The sequence below is a fragment of the Dermacentor albipictus genome, chromosome 7 (genome assembly GCF_038994185.2).
Source record: "Dermacentor albipictus isolate Rhodes 1998 colony chromosome 7, USDA_Dalb.pri_finalv2, whole genome shotgun sequence".
Lineage (NCBI taxonomy): Eukaryota > Metazoa > Arthropoda > Arachnida > Ixodida > Ixodidae > Dermacentor > Dermacentor albipictus.
The window spans coordinates 133,440,356-133,458,319 of NC_091827.1; the positions used below are offsets into that span (position 1 = coordinate 133,440,356).

General features: G+C 43.7%; 1 long non-coding RNA gene across 1 annotated transcript; it reads left to right on the forward strand.

Annotated features, from left to right (window-relative positions):
* Positions 1–3,568: 3,568 nt before the first annotated feature.
* On the forward strand, positions 3,569–7,017 carry LOC139047617 (uncharacterized). The gene is made up of 3 exons (XR_011507264.1): positions 3,569–3,758; positions 6,109–6,267; positions 6,928–7,017. It is a non-coding gene; the product is annotated as an uncharacterized lncRNA (long non-coding RNA).
* Positions 7,018–17,964: the final 10,947 nt, after the last annotated feature.

Consider the following 17,964-nt stretch of genomic DNA (forward strand, 5'->3'; position numbering starts at 1 on the left):
AATTGTGCCTACGACGATTTTCGTGGTTGTTGTTGGGCAAGATATGAATGTCGGCCGTCAATTTTGCAAATGCAATGTTGCCGCTAAAATTGGTAATTAAAACTTTATAATTTTTTTTACTTGTGACGTGAGCCGTATTTTCCACGAAGCCGCATTTGTTTTGGTTGCCAAGCCTTACAGTCTGACAGAAGATGTGCACATGCGCTTATCACAAGTTATCAGTGCAGCACACTGTGTTATTTGGCGCAGAAAACAGCGTGTATTGGCCTCGAGTTCCACCACTGGAAAAGCTGGCGCCACCGTCGGCGTGACGTGTTATTAGGGATCACGTACGTGGACATAGCGGCCGCGTCGGCTGCTTCGGGAGCGCCGAAGCGAGCTGAAAAGGAAAGTTTAAGTTCCCTCGTACGCTGCGGTCCTCATTTATTGGCAGGATTTTCCCGCTTCGAGTGTCTCCTTTACAACGATTAAAAGCACTAGAATAGGTAGTGGCTACCTTTGAAGGTGCTACTACCTTCAAAGGTAGCCACTACTGCTCGGTGCCGCAGTGCCGGAGGTATGCAACGGAGCCCGGTGTCAGCCTTATTCATACGTAGCCGCAGCACAAAAAGCTGCGTGAAGCTTCGCTCGCGTAACATAAAACCGGCAAACAGTCATCGGCTACAACTCGGGTATGCAGCAAGCACAGACGCGAGGAAGATTTCTGCTTCGGCGCCGGGTCTGCGATGTTCGAAAAACGAGCACTGAGATGCTCGCCCGAGTCCGCTGCCCGACTAATGTCATGACAGTTTTGTCCATGAACTTGTCGATGCTATAGATACTGGCAACTTCACTGGAGTGGAAAGGGAGCGGTAAGAAGCACATTAAAAAAAGCATGGCATGTGGTCATGTTTGTGTTATGAATTAATGCACTGGATTACGAAAAAAAAGCAGCGGGAAATCGCACGCTGAGAACACCGATAAACATATAGTGCGACACAACTCGAGAAATAATATTGAAACGTCCAAGAATTTAGAAAAAAAAAGAAGATTGAATCGTCGCGACGTCCGGCACATCAGTCCCCGTAGGCGTCGAAGTCTCTACAGTGAAATTATTTTTGAACAGCTCTGATAGCGCCCACGCAACATTGGTTGCTTATATGCTGTCAAATGCTCATATTCTGCAGCCTAAAGCTCATGGCACGGTGCGAAAACGAAACAGTGCGCGGACAAGCATGCAGACACGCAGTCGGTCGCTGCACTGAGGCTTCATTGTATTACGCTCCATTTAGATATACAAACACTATGAGAACATATTTCACATAGTTTGGTCTCGGCGTTTGCGTACCTTTCACGCAAGCAGCCAGGTCGGGAGACTAAATCGCGGCGACCGCGCACAGTGGCGTTCACTGTACGTATTCGGTAAAGAGATAGCGTCTGTAAACGATTCTGTGCTTTCAGTTTGCCCGAAATTATTATTTAGGCTGTAAAAAACTTCTCTCGTTTTGAAAGTACTTACAGAAATTTTTGGGAGAGCACCCGGGTGGTGTTTTCAGTGAGCGCTGACAGCAAAACCTATGAGGAGCGCGCCGCGTGATCCCTCATACTACGCCAGCGAGGGGCTTCCGATAGATGGCGACTCCGTAACTCCTCGCCGCCAATACCTGCTGCATTCGCGACCTCTGGGAAAGAAAGCGAAGGAGAGGGGGACCTGGGGGACGTGCGTGGTGTCCAAGGCGGCTGTACTGGTGCTGAAACCCGGAAATTGTCGATATCCTCGCCTTCCTCGACTACACCCGAAGGGGGGGGGGGGGGGTGACAGAAGACCTATGGGCCCCGGGTGCCAGACGACCTAGCTACGCCACTGGGCGGCGCTGGCTAACACCCCCAAGGTTACCCAAGAAAATGGATGGGGAAACGGCACTGCGGTAGCTCCATTGGTTAGAGCGTCGCACGCATAATCCGAAGACCTGGGATCGTTCCTCACCTGTGGCAAGTTGTTTTTTCATCCACCTTCAGTTCCGTTAATTAATCATTTTTAATTCCGTTAGCAAATACAAGTAATTCTCCCCATGTTTTCCTTCGTGTCTGTTTGTGGGCTTCTCGTTATTATCGGGGCCCCTCAGTTAACTCCGCTTCTTCTCGTTGTTGTTTACATATTTTAACACTTTGCGTAAATGAATACAACCAACAAACATTTACTACATGTTCTGGCATTGAGTTATAAATTACAAGCAATCACAATAAGGAATTGTAAATAAATAAAATTTAATTTAGAATTACAAGCAATTGGGCCCAGTGGAAGTGATGCCTTGTATTCTTGTGCAGAAATAATGCATGGTAGTCCTGAGTGTTCTGCAAGGGAGCCACTGCGGCGGAGCTTTCCACGGCGTCCTGAATATGATGGTAAGACCTCTAGTTTGTCTTAAAGTGGCTGAACAAAGTTTACCCTGGTATATTCTGTATAATTATTTTTTAAATCTTTGCCCAGCATCGACTAATACATATTGTGTTGCTAATTTAACTGACAAAATCAAAAATCAACACAAAGCAAAACAAGTTATGTGTCATGCTGCTGCCAACGGGGCAAATCTTTAAATCTTCGTTGGATATCTTAGAATTTTCATTTACTAAAAAATCCACATGCCTCCTTACACAAGGGGCCAGCTGCACAAAAATTTAATATGATGGCTGCATGGCTTCAGCGTAGTCTGAGTGGTCACCTGAAGGTTGCTACTTATTCTACCATATGCTCCCTGCCTTTGCACATATTTCGACACTTTGAGTAAACGAATACAACCTACATACTTTCACCACAAGTTCTCACATTTAATGGCAGATTTTCTTTGCTACAAGCAGTTGGGTGCAGCTGACTGAGCCATTTATATTCAGTTTGCAAAATTGCTTATTATGAGTCCAACGCTAAATTCATGTTACATTGCAGAAAGCAGCAGTTTAGGTTGCATCTCAACGCCCTGTGGAGGAGGTAGAATTGAATTTGAAGACTGTTCTAAAACGCACATTTTGTGAATGTGATCATTTTATTCGAAATTGCAGTTTATTGCTTCTATTTTCGTGACATTGCAGACAACGCTCAGAGTGCCTTGCCAGGCTTATGGCCATGCGTTAGTCGAACGGCGACACCAAGGTCAGGTAAGGTAGGAGAGCACGTTGTTGGGCGAGTCAGTCGTACATACTTAAAGAAGGGAATTGCGCTAAAAAAGACACGGACGAGTAAGGACATGGACGGGCGCAAACTCGCGACTGATTTTATTCAGAAGGAACACAAATATATATACCTAGATTCTTATTGCCTAATCATTGCCTAAGCGCACATGCCAAGAACGTTTTTTTCTTTCTTATACAAATTGATACTGGAATCGCTTACGCAATCATCACCTGACTTATCAATGTAAAAAGCTTCTGCGAGCTCACGTCAGTTTTGCGTCCATGTCCTTACTCGTCCGTGTCTTTTTTAGCGCAATTCCCTTCTTTAAGTAATCAGGTAAGGTATGCATGGCTATAGAAATCATCTCCAATACTATATTTGTGCTGTTTTTTGAAGGCCATTACCACTGTTGGAGCCAGCCATTTGAGCATGAACATTTAGGTTGTTTGAGTGCATCATGTTCTAGAACCATGGCATGCCAATTTATTCCCTTCGTTGCATCGACACTTGTCTTTGCGAATAGGGTTGGAGAGACGCCAGAAAACCAGCACCCATGCCCGCTCACCTCTTACGGCTGCCTCTCAGCCAAGAAATGACATCTCACAATCAGGTAAGACTAAGTATATTGATTGCACTGATGTTACTTATCTTGGCATAATTTGCTGGATCATATGGGCTAAGCAGGGCTTCATTTCCTACTGCTGATGTACTGTCTAGTAAGTGCATATTACTTTTAGTTGATAATAAGCGATAATTTGACAGCTAAGTTTAGCCATGCTCTGTCATAAAAAAGGGCATGACTATGTGTATCGCTTTCTGGTACAGTAGAGAGTACAGTCCGTTGCTTGTTAAATAGGCAATAGTGCTGAATGAGCTTGCAAAATGTGATTGCATTCATAGTGCAACCTCGAGATTAGCATGTTATGTAACTCCAAACTTGTGAACTAGAAAACTTTTTTTGCAATTGATGGACATTTCGTTGGCAAAGAACTTTGTGCGGGAAATGCACTCCCAATGGCTAAATAACTTGCAGCACCTACGTCAAGGCCTACAAGCAGGCCGGTTTTAACCGTGAATGGGCCATCTGGTAAAAACTACATTCTGTTGGACTGATGTTCAAATTTGAGATGTTTTCTGGTGCTACGGGTTCTGTCTGTGCATAATGCATGTCCGAATTCCTTGGGCTTCTTTAACACAATGGTTAGTATCCAAAACCACAGTGGAGTGAGACACCCTGGACAAAATTTAAGATCAAAAATAACGTACTGTGCGAAGGACAAGGACGTCGAGAGACGATATACACAGCGCTCCGTATGTCGTCTCTTGCAGTCCTTGTCCTTCGCGCTGTACATTATTTTTGATCATGAATTACCAACTAGCCCAAGCAACCACTATAATATTTAAGAATTTTGTGCGCATGGATTGTTGCTGTCGATGTGAAATAGACATGAAACTACGAGTGTGCATCGTCCGAGTTTTCATTGTCAGCTTGCCTTGTCTACTACAGGTGGATGGCCTCTACCTTGCATCTCAAATTGACTGTATGCTTCATCTGCCAAACCTAACCTATGCTTGCGGATCTCTTGATCTCATCACTCTGTCTGCATAATTCTCTGCTGCCCCCAACTGCCTACTCTTCCTTTTATATATCACCATTCATATGGTCTACTCATTACATGCATGAGACAACCTTTCCAGTTTCACTTCCCCTTATTCTCTAAACTAGAATGTCATTTGCCTACCTCCTGCATTTGCATATAATTTTTTTTGTTTCATTGCTCATTGCATGATTGGCTTTTTTTTATTTTCTTAGTTACAAAAGTTCTAGCTCCATAGCCTAGTGCTAGCAGAATACAATTATTACATACATTGCTTTCGAATTATTCAGCAAGCTGCAGATTTTTTATTACATTGTTATTGTTACCTCAATCTTAGTAGGTTTTGAACACCACGTCTTCAAGACCTTGCAAGCAATTTTAATGAGAGTTGAGCGCCAAGGGCGCCAACGTGATGCCATTGCACCACAGCTATGCAGTGGCCTTTTGACAGTAGGGTCCGTAAAGGATGTGGTCCAAAAACTGTTCGAGGCCATCGAGGCATTCGAAGAATTTGATGCCGAGATATCAACAAATGAAGGAACAAGGACGAGCCTGGTCTGATATCTTTTCTTTTCTTTACCTGCTGTATCAAATGTACTTGCATATATGAAACTGACATTCCAGTGCACGTTTTACAGGGATAGTGGTGCAGAGCAAAACATAACACGGACACAAAATACAACACATAGCGCTACTAGCAACATTGATTATTCTCACAACCAGACTGCTTCTAAACCATCAGCGTCAAGCAGACATAGATCACGTGGAAGCACTGAGAGATGCGCTATGAAAGTCACGCTATCGAAATTGTCATGCTTACGCAGGAAAGCTAACTCCTTGGGAAATAACGCTATTGATGGCTTGTTAATGCAAAATTTCCCAAGTATGTCGATTTGCTCTGCTTGAACATTCAATAGGGTGATCTCTTGTTGATATCGAGCAACAATGATGGCGAAAACAAGATTATTGTTGGCCGCATTGATTGCTGAGGACGAGCATATCGACGTACCTAGTGAATTCTGCATTAGCAAGCCATCAATAGTGTTGTTTCCCAAGGACTTTGACTTCCTGCATAAGCGGTGACAATTTGTTTTGCTAATTGGCCCTGGGTCGTGAATATGGTCCGACAGTGCGACTTTCATAGTGCATGTCTCAGTGCTTCCACGTGATCTATGTCTGCTTGCCACTGATGGCATATAAGCGGTCTGGTTTTGAGAATAGGTTGTTGCTAGTAGCACTGAGTCTTATCTTTTTATGGGCCTCCTAGTGTCATGTTACCTTTAGCGCTGCATCAAAAGTATTCCTGATGATTCGCCAAGTCCCCCCCCCCCCCCCCCCGCCATCACTACCGATGTTTTACAGATGCAGCAATTTCATGGTCTTGGTGGCAGCAGCATAGGACCCGCAACACGGCGCATTTTAGGAATTTTACTAAGCCAAGAAGTGGCTGTGCAGTACAGTTGGCTTGGCAAAAAGGAAAGAAAAGTTTCTCTGCACTGCAAGTGGCTGAAACAATCACAAGTAAGGCATTGGCTGCCTGAATGTTTATATTGTCTTAAAAAGAAACTTGGTAGAATCATTTCCTTTCTCGCTTTAAAAAGTTAGACTTGTACGGGTTTACAAACTTCGTAAATGTCAAGCTGAGGAGTGGTAAACCAGCTGAACCAAGTACTATTGTACTTGGGCAAGCTAAGATGGCTAATATGTAATTTCCTGTTGTTTCTGGATACTGTTAATGTTTTGCTTTGAGCTTGTATATATACAATGTAGCATAAGTAATCTCCAATGCATCTTTGAGGGGCTGTAAGACAAAATTTTCCTACATCAAAAAGAAGTGATGTCGAGAGTGTAATGAAAGTGTGGCTGCGCCACTTTGACGAAAAACTGCGAAAACAGCTGGCCAAGGCTGCCACATTTGAAGGTGAGTTTTGTTTTCAGACTATCGTGAAAAATACTCAGAACATTATTATCCTACATGAATACTTAACATTTGAAGGTGAGTGTTTTCGTGCTTATGGGTTTGATCCCCATATGACAATTTGGATGCTGTCTGGCAGCCAACATAGCTGCATGGGCTGCCTGTTTGAGAAGTTGTACTTTGCTGTACTTGCAATATTTATATTCTTGCAGAACCATTGTCGTTATAAGTGCTCATCGTCACAGTATATTATTTTCTTCAAGGCTCACTGGATGTGCTCTCAGATTTCTCGGACTAAATGCCTCAGAGTTCAAGTACACAGCCCAATTTCAAGAGGATTTCATTTGTTCAAGAATTATTGCTGGCCTTGGCAAGGGCCAGCACACTCATTCATAATATTCTAGTCAGGAAACTGCACTTCGTTGAAGAAATGTCGACCTTGGCAAGTGCCACCACAGTCTTTCATAATAAACTCTAGCCATTGGGAAACTGGTTATATTTGTTTGCTTTAGCAGGTGCCATGACCATTACGCGTATGCATTGCCTAGTACAGATTTTTTTTATAACCAGGTAGATTCATTTTCGTTGGTACAGAAAAATTACGTTTCCTTGCAGCCGGAATTTCATCCATGATTCAAAAGGCAGACTTGACATTACCTGGGCACGGTGCTCATGGCACCTTCAATATTGATTTTCGTGCGATTGATGAAATGGCCGGTTCAATTTACAACCACACGTCAGGCAAATAAGCAGCACCAAACCTTACTGTGTATATGTGTTGAAAACTAGCTGATCATGGCAAGAGCTTGTGCTACTTTTGTCACGTAATGCCCAGTCAGCATTGGCTGTTTAATATATGTAAATTAGCCTTGTATATATATTAACCAGCAAGCCGAGGCTACCAAGGCATTCTATTCGTTAATGATCGACTTCTAAACGCAGCGATATATGTGACCCATAAGCATGCCTTAGTGTTATGTTCTGTTAAACGCTAAACAAGGTTATTGAATGCGAAAATTCAGCATTCAAGGAAGCCTACAGTGCACACTAATAAGTCCTAAAAAAATCCTAGAAAAATTCTTGTGGACTAACTGAGGATGTTCTGAGGATGTGCCGAGGCTGGACATGCGGACCTTTCTAGGCCTTCGCAAGGACCAGTAGAGGTTGTCCTCAGGTCGTTGCAATGTCCTTGCGGGGACTTAGGACATACGCAGGTACGTCGATTCGAACTGAAGGCATAGCTACGTAATTGAACGCTTGTGTCGGGGGTTATTTATTTGAAGAAGAAGAGGAAAATTCTGAACAAATGTGTGATTTAGAACGGTCGCCAAAAGATTGTTCGGTACGGATACATCAGAACAATCATGTAAGGTGATAGTGTCATGAGGCGGAGGGTTAATGGTGCGCCAAAATTTCTTTACGTTAGAGGCATGCATCGACGGAAGAACAGTAGATAAAAAGTTTCCTCTCGCGTTTGTGATGGCTGCAAGATAAGCGTCAGATGCAGTCTTGTGCGCATTCCAACGTAAATGAGAAGGTGATAGCCTGGCTGCGTGATGAAGACGTTTTTAAATGATTTATAATCGTTTTTAACGGATGTAATCTCATGGCGCCTGCGAATGGGTGTTGATGAATCAATTTTTTTAATAGTTCGTGGGCTTTAGTTTTGAATGCGTCGCAATTAGATAGTACTGAGTTATCGTCGAAGTTATGCAAGAAGACGTCTATGAATGCATGAAGTTCAGAATTCATTGCGTCAAGATTTGCTCTGTTGTCAAGAATATTTTTGTGTTGTCTCGAGCGTTTTGGCGCGGTTGTTTTGATGTGAAAGTTTACAAGAAAGATCAGAGAGAAGATCAGGGGTAGTTGTTAGAATTAAGTCAAGTGTGCACGGTGCAGTAGCGGATAATCTGGCTGGCTCGGAAACAATTTCGGTTAACGTAAAGGCAGAACACATATACAAATATTCTTGTGATTCTGTTGAGTACAGAGTTGAAGTAGGACGGTTCGTTTTCCATATTATATTAGGGAAGTTGAAATCCCCTAAAAGTATGACGGGTGACGTAGGGAACCGAGTGTAAATCGTATTAAGGACGGCATGCAGTTCACTTAAAAAAGAGGAAGAAGATGGGGGTCTATAGCACACGCCTAAAATGAGTTTGCGATGGTAAATTTTTACTGATGCCCAGGCGATTCCGAGTTATGTGCTAACTGATATGCTCGATGAAAGAATACCATTTCAAACCGCAAGTAGTACGCCCCCCCCCCTCGAGACGCAGGGCGTTCGCATTGGTTTATGTTAGAATGTGAAGCTTCAGGAAAGATTTCGCGATCTTGCAGGGTATAAGAGAGCCAAGTTCCCGTAAAAGACACAATGTGCGCAGAGCAGGAATCTATCGCCGATGACATTGAATCATGTTTGTTGACGACGATGCGTGCATTGATGTATGTGATAGACAGTTGTGCGAATGGCCGTCCACTGCCCCTCTCGCCTTCCTAGGTCATATCATTGCAGTGTCAGTGACGTGCTCACTGGCACTGTGGTGAAGTGGCGTCACTCTGTTTTCCGTTCCCTTTGATTACCCCTACGTCCTTCCTTTTTTGCTCTTCCGAGCTGCGCTACAAGCCTAAAACAGTCATGACATACCAACTCGCCCAAACTGCCACGCTTTTGATTTGCCTTAGTACTTCAATAAATTTTGTTTACGTTTCTTTCCATGTTTCCTTGGCGTCATGCAAACCATAAAATATCAGATTATTTCTTCGTGCCCGACCTTTCAGCTCATCAATACGTCACTGCAAGACGTTGTTCTGTACAGCCAGTCAGTCAGCAGTTGACCGTATCTGTGTAATTTGTGCACTAAGGTCGTCTATTGCAGAGGATTCTTTTTGTCCAGTGCGTTAAGTCTTGTTTGAATATCGAATACTTTGGCTTCAATATATTTTTTTGTGCAGACTTATTCTTTTTATGTCGGCTTCTAGCTCGGCTTGGAATGTTGTACTCTGTAATCAGCGTGTGTGAACGTGTTTAAGCAACTGAAAAAGGGCACCCATTTGTTCACCCGTTTTCTGGTAAAGATTCCATGTCAAGAAGTACATCTGCTCCATTGTTGGGCCCAGATTTAGATTCAATATCCGCACAGCACAATAGCAGTAAGGCCATAGAAAAGAACTCCGACAAGCTTTCGCGCAAGACGTGTAGGCATGACTACAGCAACAAACGATTGCCGCTTTTTTTGGCATATAGGGAAAAATAGGTACACACCTGCATGGCGAAAGTTTCATAAATAGGAGCGGTGCCGAAGGCGCGGCTCCCATGCCCATCAAGGTCGCGGCTCTTCTCGTCTGGAGAACGCCTTCTGCGTGTGGCGGCTATCCAGCAGCAACCTGCGCTGAGCAGCTAAACCTGCCCGTGGGAATCATCATTTCTGAACAACTGCTACGGTATCAATGGACCGCCGACTGTCACTACTACGCCCCCCTCCGAAGACTAAAGTGGCGTCACCTAACGTCCACCTCACCGAACTTTATAAAAAAACAAGCTGAAGCCGCTTCGCCTCTGGGAGCATGGCAGCGGCAGGACTCCCAACATGCGGATCAACCCTCATTGCTTTTTCTTCAAGGTCGCGGCTGTTCTCGTCTAGAAAACGTCCTCTCCGTGTCGCTGATATCACGCGGCAGTTTACGCGAAGCCGCTAAACCAGCCTATGGCAACATCATAATTTTCCACAAAGTGCTACATCACCAACCAATCACCGACGTTCACTGCTGCGACCCCCTGGACCGGCTCTAATGTGGCATCAGCTTATGTCACCTCACCAAACTGTATAAAAGACAAGCTGATGTCGCTTGGCCTCTGTGATCATGGCAAAGACAGGACTGGCAGCATGCTCAGCAACCTGATTAGCTTTTCATGAAGGACGTGGCTGAAGAACATTTGCGTGTGGCTGCTATCAAGCGGCAACTTCACCGAGCAGCTACACCTGCCCGTGGCAACATCATTACTTTCACCAACTGCTACATCAGTGACGGATCGCCAACTATCACCACTACGGCCCCCTGAGACCACAATAAGGATGCGTCACCTCACCTAACCGTATAAAAGACAACCTGACGCCGCTTCGCATCTGTGAGCATGGCAGTGGCATGACTAAGAACACGCTGAGCAACGAGCAGTGCTTTTTGAAAAAGGTCGCGGCTTTTCTCGTTTGGAAAACGTCTTCTGTGTGTGGCTGATATCCAACGGCAATGTGCACCGAGTTACCAAGCCAGCCTGCCGGCAACATCGTCATTTTCGACCGACTGCTACATCACCAACGAATCGCCGACTTTGACCGCTATTGCCCCATGTTACCACTCTAAGGTGGCCTCATTTTGACTCACCTAACATAACTGCATAAAAGACAAGCTGATGCCGCTTCGCATCAGCTTGTCCAAGAACATGCATAGCAACGCACATTGTTTTTGATCAAGGTCGCGGCTGTTCTCGTCTGGAAAACGTCTTCTGCGTGTGGCTGCTATCCAGCGGCAATCTGCACCGAGCTTCTAAACCGGCTTGTAGCAACATAATCATTTTCCACCAACTGCTACATCACCAACGGATCACCGACTTTCACCGCTACAGGTCTCTTGTAACACTAAAGTGGCGTCAACATACGTCACCTCACCTAACTGTATAAAAGACAAGCTGATGCACCTGCGCATCTGTGAGCATGGCAGCGGCAGGACTGTCATATGCTGAGGAACTCGTTTATGCGCTGTTTGAATTTTTATTGTTATCATGCAACACCAACTCGCCCAATCCGCTGCACTCATATCCGTTTTTGATCATGGTCGCGGCCGTTCTCGCCTGGAAAACCTCTTCTGCCTGTGGCTGCTATCCAGCGGGAATCTGCATTGAGCATCTAGACCTGCCTGTGGAAAAATCATCATTCTCCACCAACTGCTACATCACCAACGGATCACCGACTTTCACCGCTACGGGTCTCTTGTAACACTAAAGTGGCGTCAACATACGCCACCTCACCTAACTGTATAAAAGACAAGCTGATGCACCTGCGCATCTGTGAGCATGGCAGCGGCAGGACTGTCATATGCTGAGGACCTCATATCCATTTTTGATCATGATCGCGGCCGTTCTCGCCTGGAAAACCTCTTCTGCGTGTGGCTGCTATCCAGCGGGAATCTGCACCGAGCATCTAGACCTGCCTGTGGAAAAATCATCATTCTCCACCAACTGCTACATCACCAACGGATCGCTGACTTTCACTGCTACGACCGCCTGGGACCACTCTAAAGTGGCGTCACCTAACGTGACCTCAGTGAACAGTATAAAAGACAAGGTGATGCCTCTTCGCATCTGTGAGAATAGGAGCGGCAGGACTGGCAACATGCCTAGCAACGCGCATTGCTTTTTGATCAAGGTCGCCGCTGCTCCCGTCAGCAAAACGTCTTCTGAGTGTGGCTTCTATCCAGCGGAAATCTGCACCGAGCTACTAAAGCAGCCTGTAGCAAAATCATCATTTTCCCCCGACTACTGTATCACCAACGGATCGCCGACTTTCACCGCTACGGGCCTCTTGGAACACTCTAAAGTAGCGTCAACATACGTCACCTTATCGCACTGTAAAAGACAAACTGATGCCGCTTCGCATCAGTGAGCATGGCAGCGGCAGGACTGCCAACCTGCGGATCAACCTTCATTGCTTTTTTCTTCAAGGTTCTCGTCTAGAAAACGTCCCCTGCGTGTTGCTGCTATCCAGCGGCAATCTGTACCGCGCAGCTAAACTGGCCTTTGGCAACAGCATCATTTTCGACCAACTGCTACATGACTAACGGATCGCCGACTTTCACCGTTATTGCCCCTCAGGACAACAGTAAAGTGGCGTCATTTTGAGTCACCTCAGCTATTTGTATAAACACAAGCTGATGCCGCTTTGCATCTGTGAGCATGGCAGCGGAAGGACTGGCAACATGTTGAGCAACCCGTACTGTTTTTCTGTCAAGATCGCGGCTGTTTTCGTCAGGAAAACCTCTTTTGCGCGTGGCTGCTATCAAGCGGGAATCTGCACCGAGCAGCTAAAAAGAAGTGAGGCGTGCAGACAGGACACAAGAGTAGACAAGTGGACAACACGAACGCCGCCTATCAACTCTGCGCTCTGTCTGCACGCCTCACTTCTTTTTTGCATAATCAATCCTTACCAACTAGCTCAGCTTTCTGTCGTTCGAGCAGTTAAACCTGCCGATGACAACATCATCATTTTCCACCAAATGCTACATCACCAACAGATCACCGCCTTTCACTGCTACGACCCCCTGGGACGACTGTATGGTGACATCAGCTTACGTCACCTCACCGAACTGTATAAAAGACAACCTGATGCCGCTTCGTATCTGTGAGCATGGCAGTGGCAGGACTGGCGACATGCATAGGAACGCGCATTGCTTTTTGATCAAGGTCGTGGCTGTTTTCGTCCGGAAAACGTCTTCGTGTGGCTGCTATGCAGCGGTACTCTGCACCGAGCAGCTAAACCGGCCTGTGGGAACATGATCATTTTCCACCTAATGCTTTCTGTCTTGGTCCTCTACTTTCCTTGAAAGGAATAATCACTTCCCTTCACATATGCATAATTTCAACAAGAGGTTATGAAGCGCAAGGCTGCCCTTCAGATCGTACAACATCAGCAGGGTGATTTATTTGTGGGTATCATTAGCAGCCTCAGTAGGGAGAAAAATGTTATGGGGGACATTCTCATCTAGCGTCGATTTAGCGATTTGTCTGCCATGCAAACCTTTGATGCTAAATCAGAGGAGCTTTTAAGGAAGGTGTGGGTATTGCTTTTGTTTTACCAGAACATTCCTTTTAAATAAATCCGTTATATCACAACTTTTATTAAATACTGTGTACAAATTGAAACATGCTGAAACTTAGACTAATGGTGGCGGAAAAGGGGAAGGGCAGTCACTGTTTTGTTTTATGGCTGGTATGCAAGATTTAATACAGTGATATTTTAAATACCCATATATACACGGGGTGTCTCTTTTTTTGGGCGAATAATAAATCACATGGCCCATATATTGGAATTTGGCCTGATGAGGCGATAACCTGAACAGGCGTACATTACTACTGCAAAAAGAAATCTGTACTGATAACCTTAGGGCACGTGTTCGATTCGTAAAGCTGGCGCCAACTTAAAATATGAGCCTTCAAAATCTGCTAAAAAGTTCAGTGAATCTTTTTAATATACGCGTAAGCCCTAAGTGAGTGTTCATATTATAGTGGCACCTTCAAACGCTCTTTTTTCGTGCTGTTAACACGAGAATGGGACTACCTGGACGCATATTTCAAATTTTTTGTTCCCAACTAGAGGCCACATTTTAAACACTAGCGATGATGTCATTCTGTCAACTCTAAACAGTAGACATTATATTGTGATCATGTTTTGCATTTAAACCTGTCTGTGCTTTTTGAAACTTGTTTGCACTAATTTGTTTCACCTTTTTTTACCGGTTTTAAACCTTACTTTTTGAACTTTCACCTTTTTGCTTTGGTAATTTTAGTAATTTTGAATAATTTAGTTATCATTATTATTAATTTAGTTAGTAATTTTAGTTTTGGTAATTATAGTGTGTGCAGAGCTGTTGTGAAGAATTACACTATAGCTTTCAAGACCTGACAAATGTATTGCCTAACTGCTCAAGACTCAACCAGAGACTGGCAGTATTCTAAATAAATAAATAAAGGTCTACTTGGACATTGCAATTTGTCATCGAAGTGGTGTGTGTCTCTTCAATAATTTAACTGAAAAGTGCAACAATTTCATGTGTCACACATTATTTTTTGATAGTGTTTCTATTAAGACAACACAACACAAGCTCCCAATATTCAGCAAAGCTACTTCTTGAAAAGGATGGGCCCAAATTAGTCGGAATGCAATTATGTCGCGCTGTATGACGACGGTCCAAACTGGACAGATGTTAACAGGAAGATGGGTACTTGGAATGATCAATTGTGGTCAACAAGAGATGTCATTGGATTCAGCCCTTCCACAAGAAAACATGCCTTGACTAATTCCCTTGTTGAAACATTGGCTGCTGTGGAAAGTTCTTTTCGAGCAGGCTTTATCGTATTATGACATTTTTTAGCTGCTGCTTTCACCAAATTCGCGGATGTTGCTAATAGTGATTTTCGTGCTAGATAAAACACTAAGGAGATTTTTCAGATTGCAACCTAATGCCAATAGGTTTGTTGTCAGTGTCTTTGAATTTGTGCAGTCACATGTGTAGTTTTTTTTTAGAAACTATCCCATACGTGCAGCTATTTTCATTCCTCGTATCAGCAATGATCCTTGTGCATTTCTGCAATAAGGACACGTTACTTTATTCTCGCAGACAACTCCGAAAATTAGGAATGGCTTCGGTAAATATAGCAAGTGTTACCGGAATTTATGCTGAGAAAGATACACCTTGTATTCTATAGATTCTCCAGCTTTCTGAAATCGGAGGTCCCTCTCCAGAAGCACGCACGCGTCGGATCCTGAGGGCTATCATAAACTACGGCTTGGGTTCACTGTTCTCTTGGCGTGGAAAGCAAGGAAAGCATCCCTTTAGTAGCATTCACATGTCCCACTGCACTGTTGGTATGTAAGCTTAAAAGTTGCATGCATATGAATAAACGCTGTACCTGCAGCTTAAGTTTTCACAAGTGCGCCGTGTAAATCTGCTCCACCAGAACCAAGTCATGCTAAACTTTTCATTGTTAAAAAAGAAGTAGTTTTATGATGCAATAGTTAGCTGCCTTTTCTTGAAGCGGCCGTGAGGAATGTGCACAACACTAGTGAATTCACTATCAAGGCAGCATTAAAGGATTGGCTTCGCCATGCACCTGCTAGGTGCCGACTCGCACTTCATAAGGTACATATATGAAGAAGCTGTTAGTTCATTAATAATCTCAATGCAGTCCAACAATTAGGTATAGCGCCTTCAAAAATTATATTGCAGAGTAAGCTCAATTAAAAATCTTTCTGTTCATTTATTTGTTTACAAATGCTGCTACCCGGATGTGGGGCTCTACCAGGGTGAGATTGCATTTGCTGGGCTTTGTGAATTGGCACACAGCAACAACAAAACAATAAAACTGAAATGAAGTACATATTTTGTCAATGGAACACAATGCTCGACTAGAAGCAATCATATACTTCATGGGGGTATAGCAATAAGTGCACAAAAGACATAAAGATGATGTAAAAACTTGGACAGTTAAACTTACACATAAATTGCCCACTGGTCTTCTTGATTTCATGCTTGTGCTTGCTTTAAGTCTGCTAATTTACTACCTCAAAATGCCAGTTCATCAATGTGATGATACAAGAAAATATGACACATATTTTTCTTGTTCTGTCATTTCTTCATATAGCTGCACGTCTACTTAAACTCGGGAAAGTGAACATACTAGCACAACAGCAAGCAGAAATGCGAGTGGTTTGCTCCGTAGCAAAAAAACTTCCCCTTTATAAATTATTCCCTTAAAATTCCAAAACATGAAAGAACCTGAGAAGGTTTGTTATCGGAAGTTCTATCTTTTAATGCACCAAATCTATGCAAATATACTGTGAAGTCCCAGAAGTGTCCATTGTAACAATCAGATTAGCTTTACGGTGGTCTGCCTAAAAAACTTGCCTGCAAATGTTTGTTTGCGGGCATGCTGGTGTTGCATTATCTTACCAGGTTTGGTCCTAGCTGCACTTAGCTAATTAACATCACTGACAAAATCTGCAATTTCTTTTATCCACATGAAGCTTGCTGATTTGAAGTGGCACAGGATTTATTTTTACCAGTGTTAGAGATCGGCCTAGTTGGTAATTTTGGCATGTTGGCAGTTGGCATGTTTGCTGGACTTTGGCTTCAATTATGTTACTGTAATCAAAGAAAAGTTTGAATGTACAAATGTTTGCAGTGTAGATATGGTTTGGATTTATCGGGCCACTTTAAATTTTTAACTTGGCTTAAAATCTAATTTAGCCATAGCAACCTGTGCAATTCTGTGGCCAAGGATGTACACCCGGCCACAAAAGTTTACGGATCACAGGATCTCGGAAAACATTCAATTTCCAAGCAGGCTGTAGAAGTAGTCAGTAAAACTGTATACGACAATGTTACCATATTCTAGTCGAGGCCTACAACGCAAATACCAGGTTGTGTTGTGAGGTTGCGGAGATACTTAACTTTTTCTCAAATTTCATTATTATTTTGTGCCTGGGTGTACATTAGAAATATGGGGCATCCGTGTAAGTGCTGGTGAATAGCAGAAAGGTGCTAGATTTTCTGACAAATTCAACCGCGGAATTAAATACTGTCATTCTATTAATTGAGTATTATCCCGATCTTAGCAAAAATATGACAGAGCTCGAAATCCGAGTGGAGGAGGGCATATGGGACCACAAGCTTGTGCTGGTCAGTAGTAGGCTCGATAGTTCTGAAAGGAAGCACGTTAAGCCCTGCAAAACTGTTAAAGTCTTTATTAATGCCAATGATCAATCTATCCTTGATGAACTTTGGAAGCTGGTCGACAGTTTACCAAAAACTGATGTTACTTCACTATGGCGTGCGTTTGTGACCTGCTTTAACTACTGTATTGATGCCTTCGTGCCGATAAAACTTATTAAACCACAACGAAGAAACCCATGGATTGACAGAAAAATTATGCATATAAAAGGCAGGTTAAAACGCGCCAAAAAACGCCGGAACAAAAATCCTGAAGTTATTAGCCACCTGCAAGTCCAGCTTTCAGACGCATTGTCTTTTGCCCGTCAAAAATATTTTTCCACTACTTTGCCTAATTACATAAAAACCAGTCCCGATAAATTTTGGCGATATCTTAGCAGCGCAAACACACATTTGCAAGAAATAAGGCAACGCGACATTGTGATCACGAATCCTCAGGAAATATCTAACATAATGAATGAATATTTCCATTCTGTGTTCACCCGCGCTGATAGAGCCATGGAGGCTCCTTCTTCTCTGTGCCAAGTGTCAGACTTCATATCTTTTGAAGGCGTGTTTTCCTTATTGCTTAATGTTAAAGAAAAATCTTCTGGGGGACCGGATGGCATACCAAATTCTTTTCTTCCCCGTTACGCCGAGCCTGTTGCACACATCTTAACAGCTGTCTTTTCTTATCTACGACCAGAGCGACTTTACCTGATGACTGGCGTGTGGCTCGTGTCATTGCAGTTCACAAGAAGGGTGATCGCCTAAGCATTGAAATCTATCGTCCCATTTCGTTGACATTCACGTGCTGT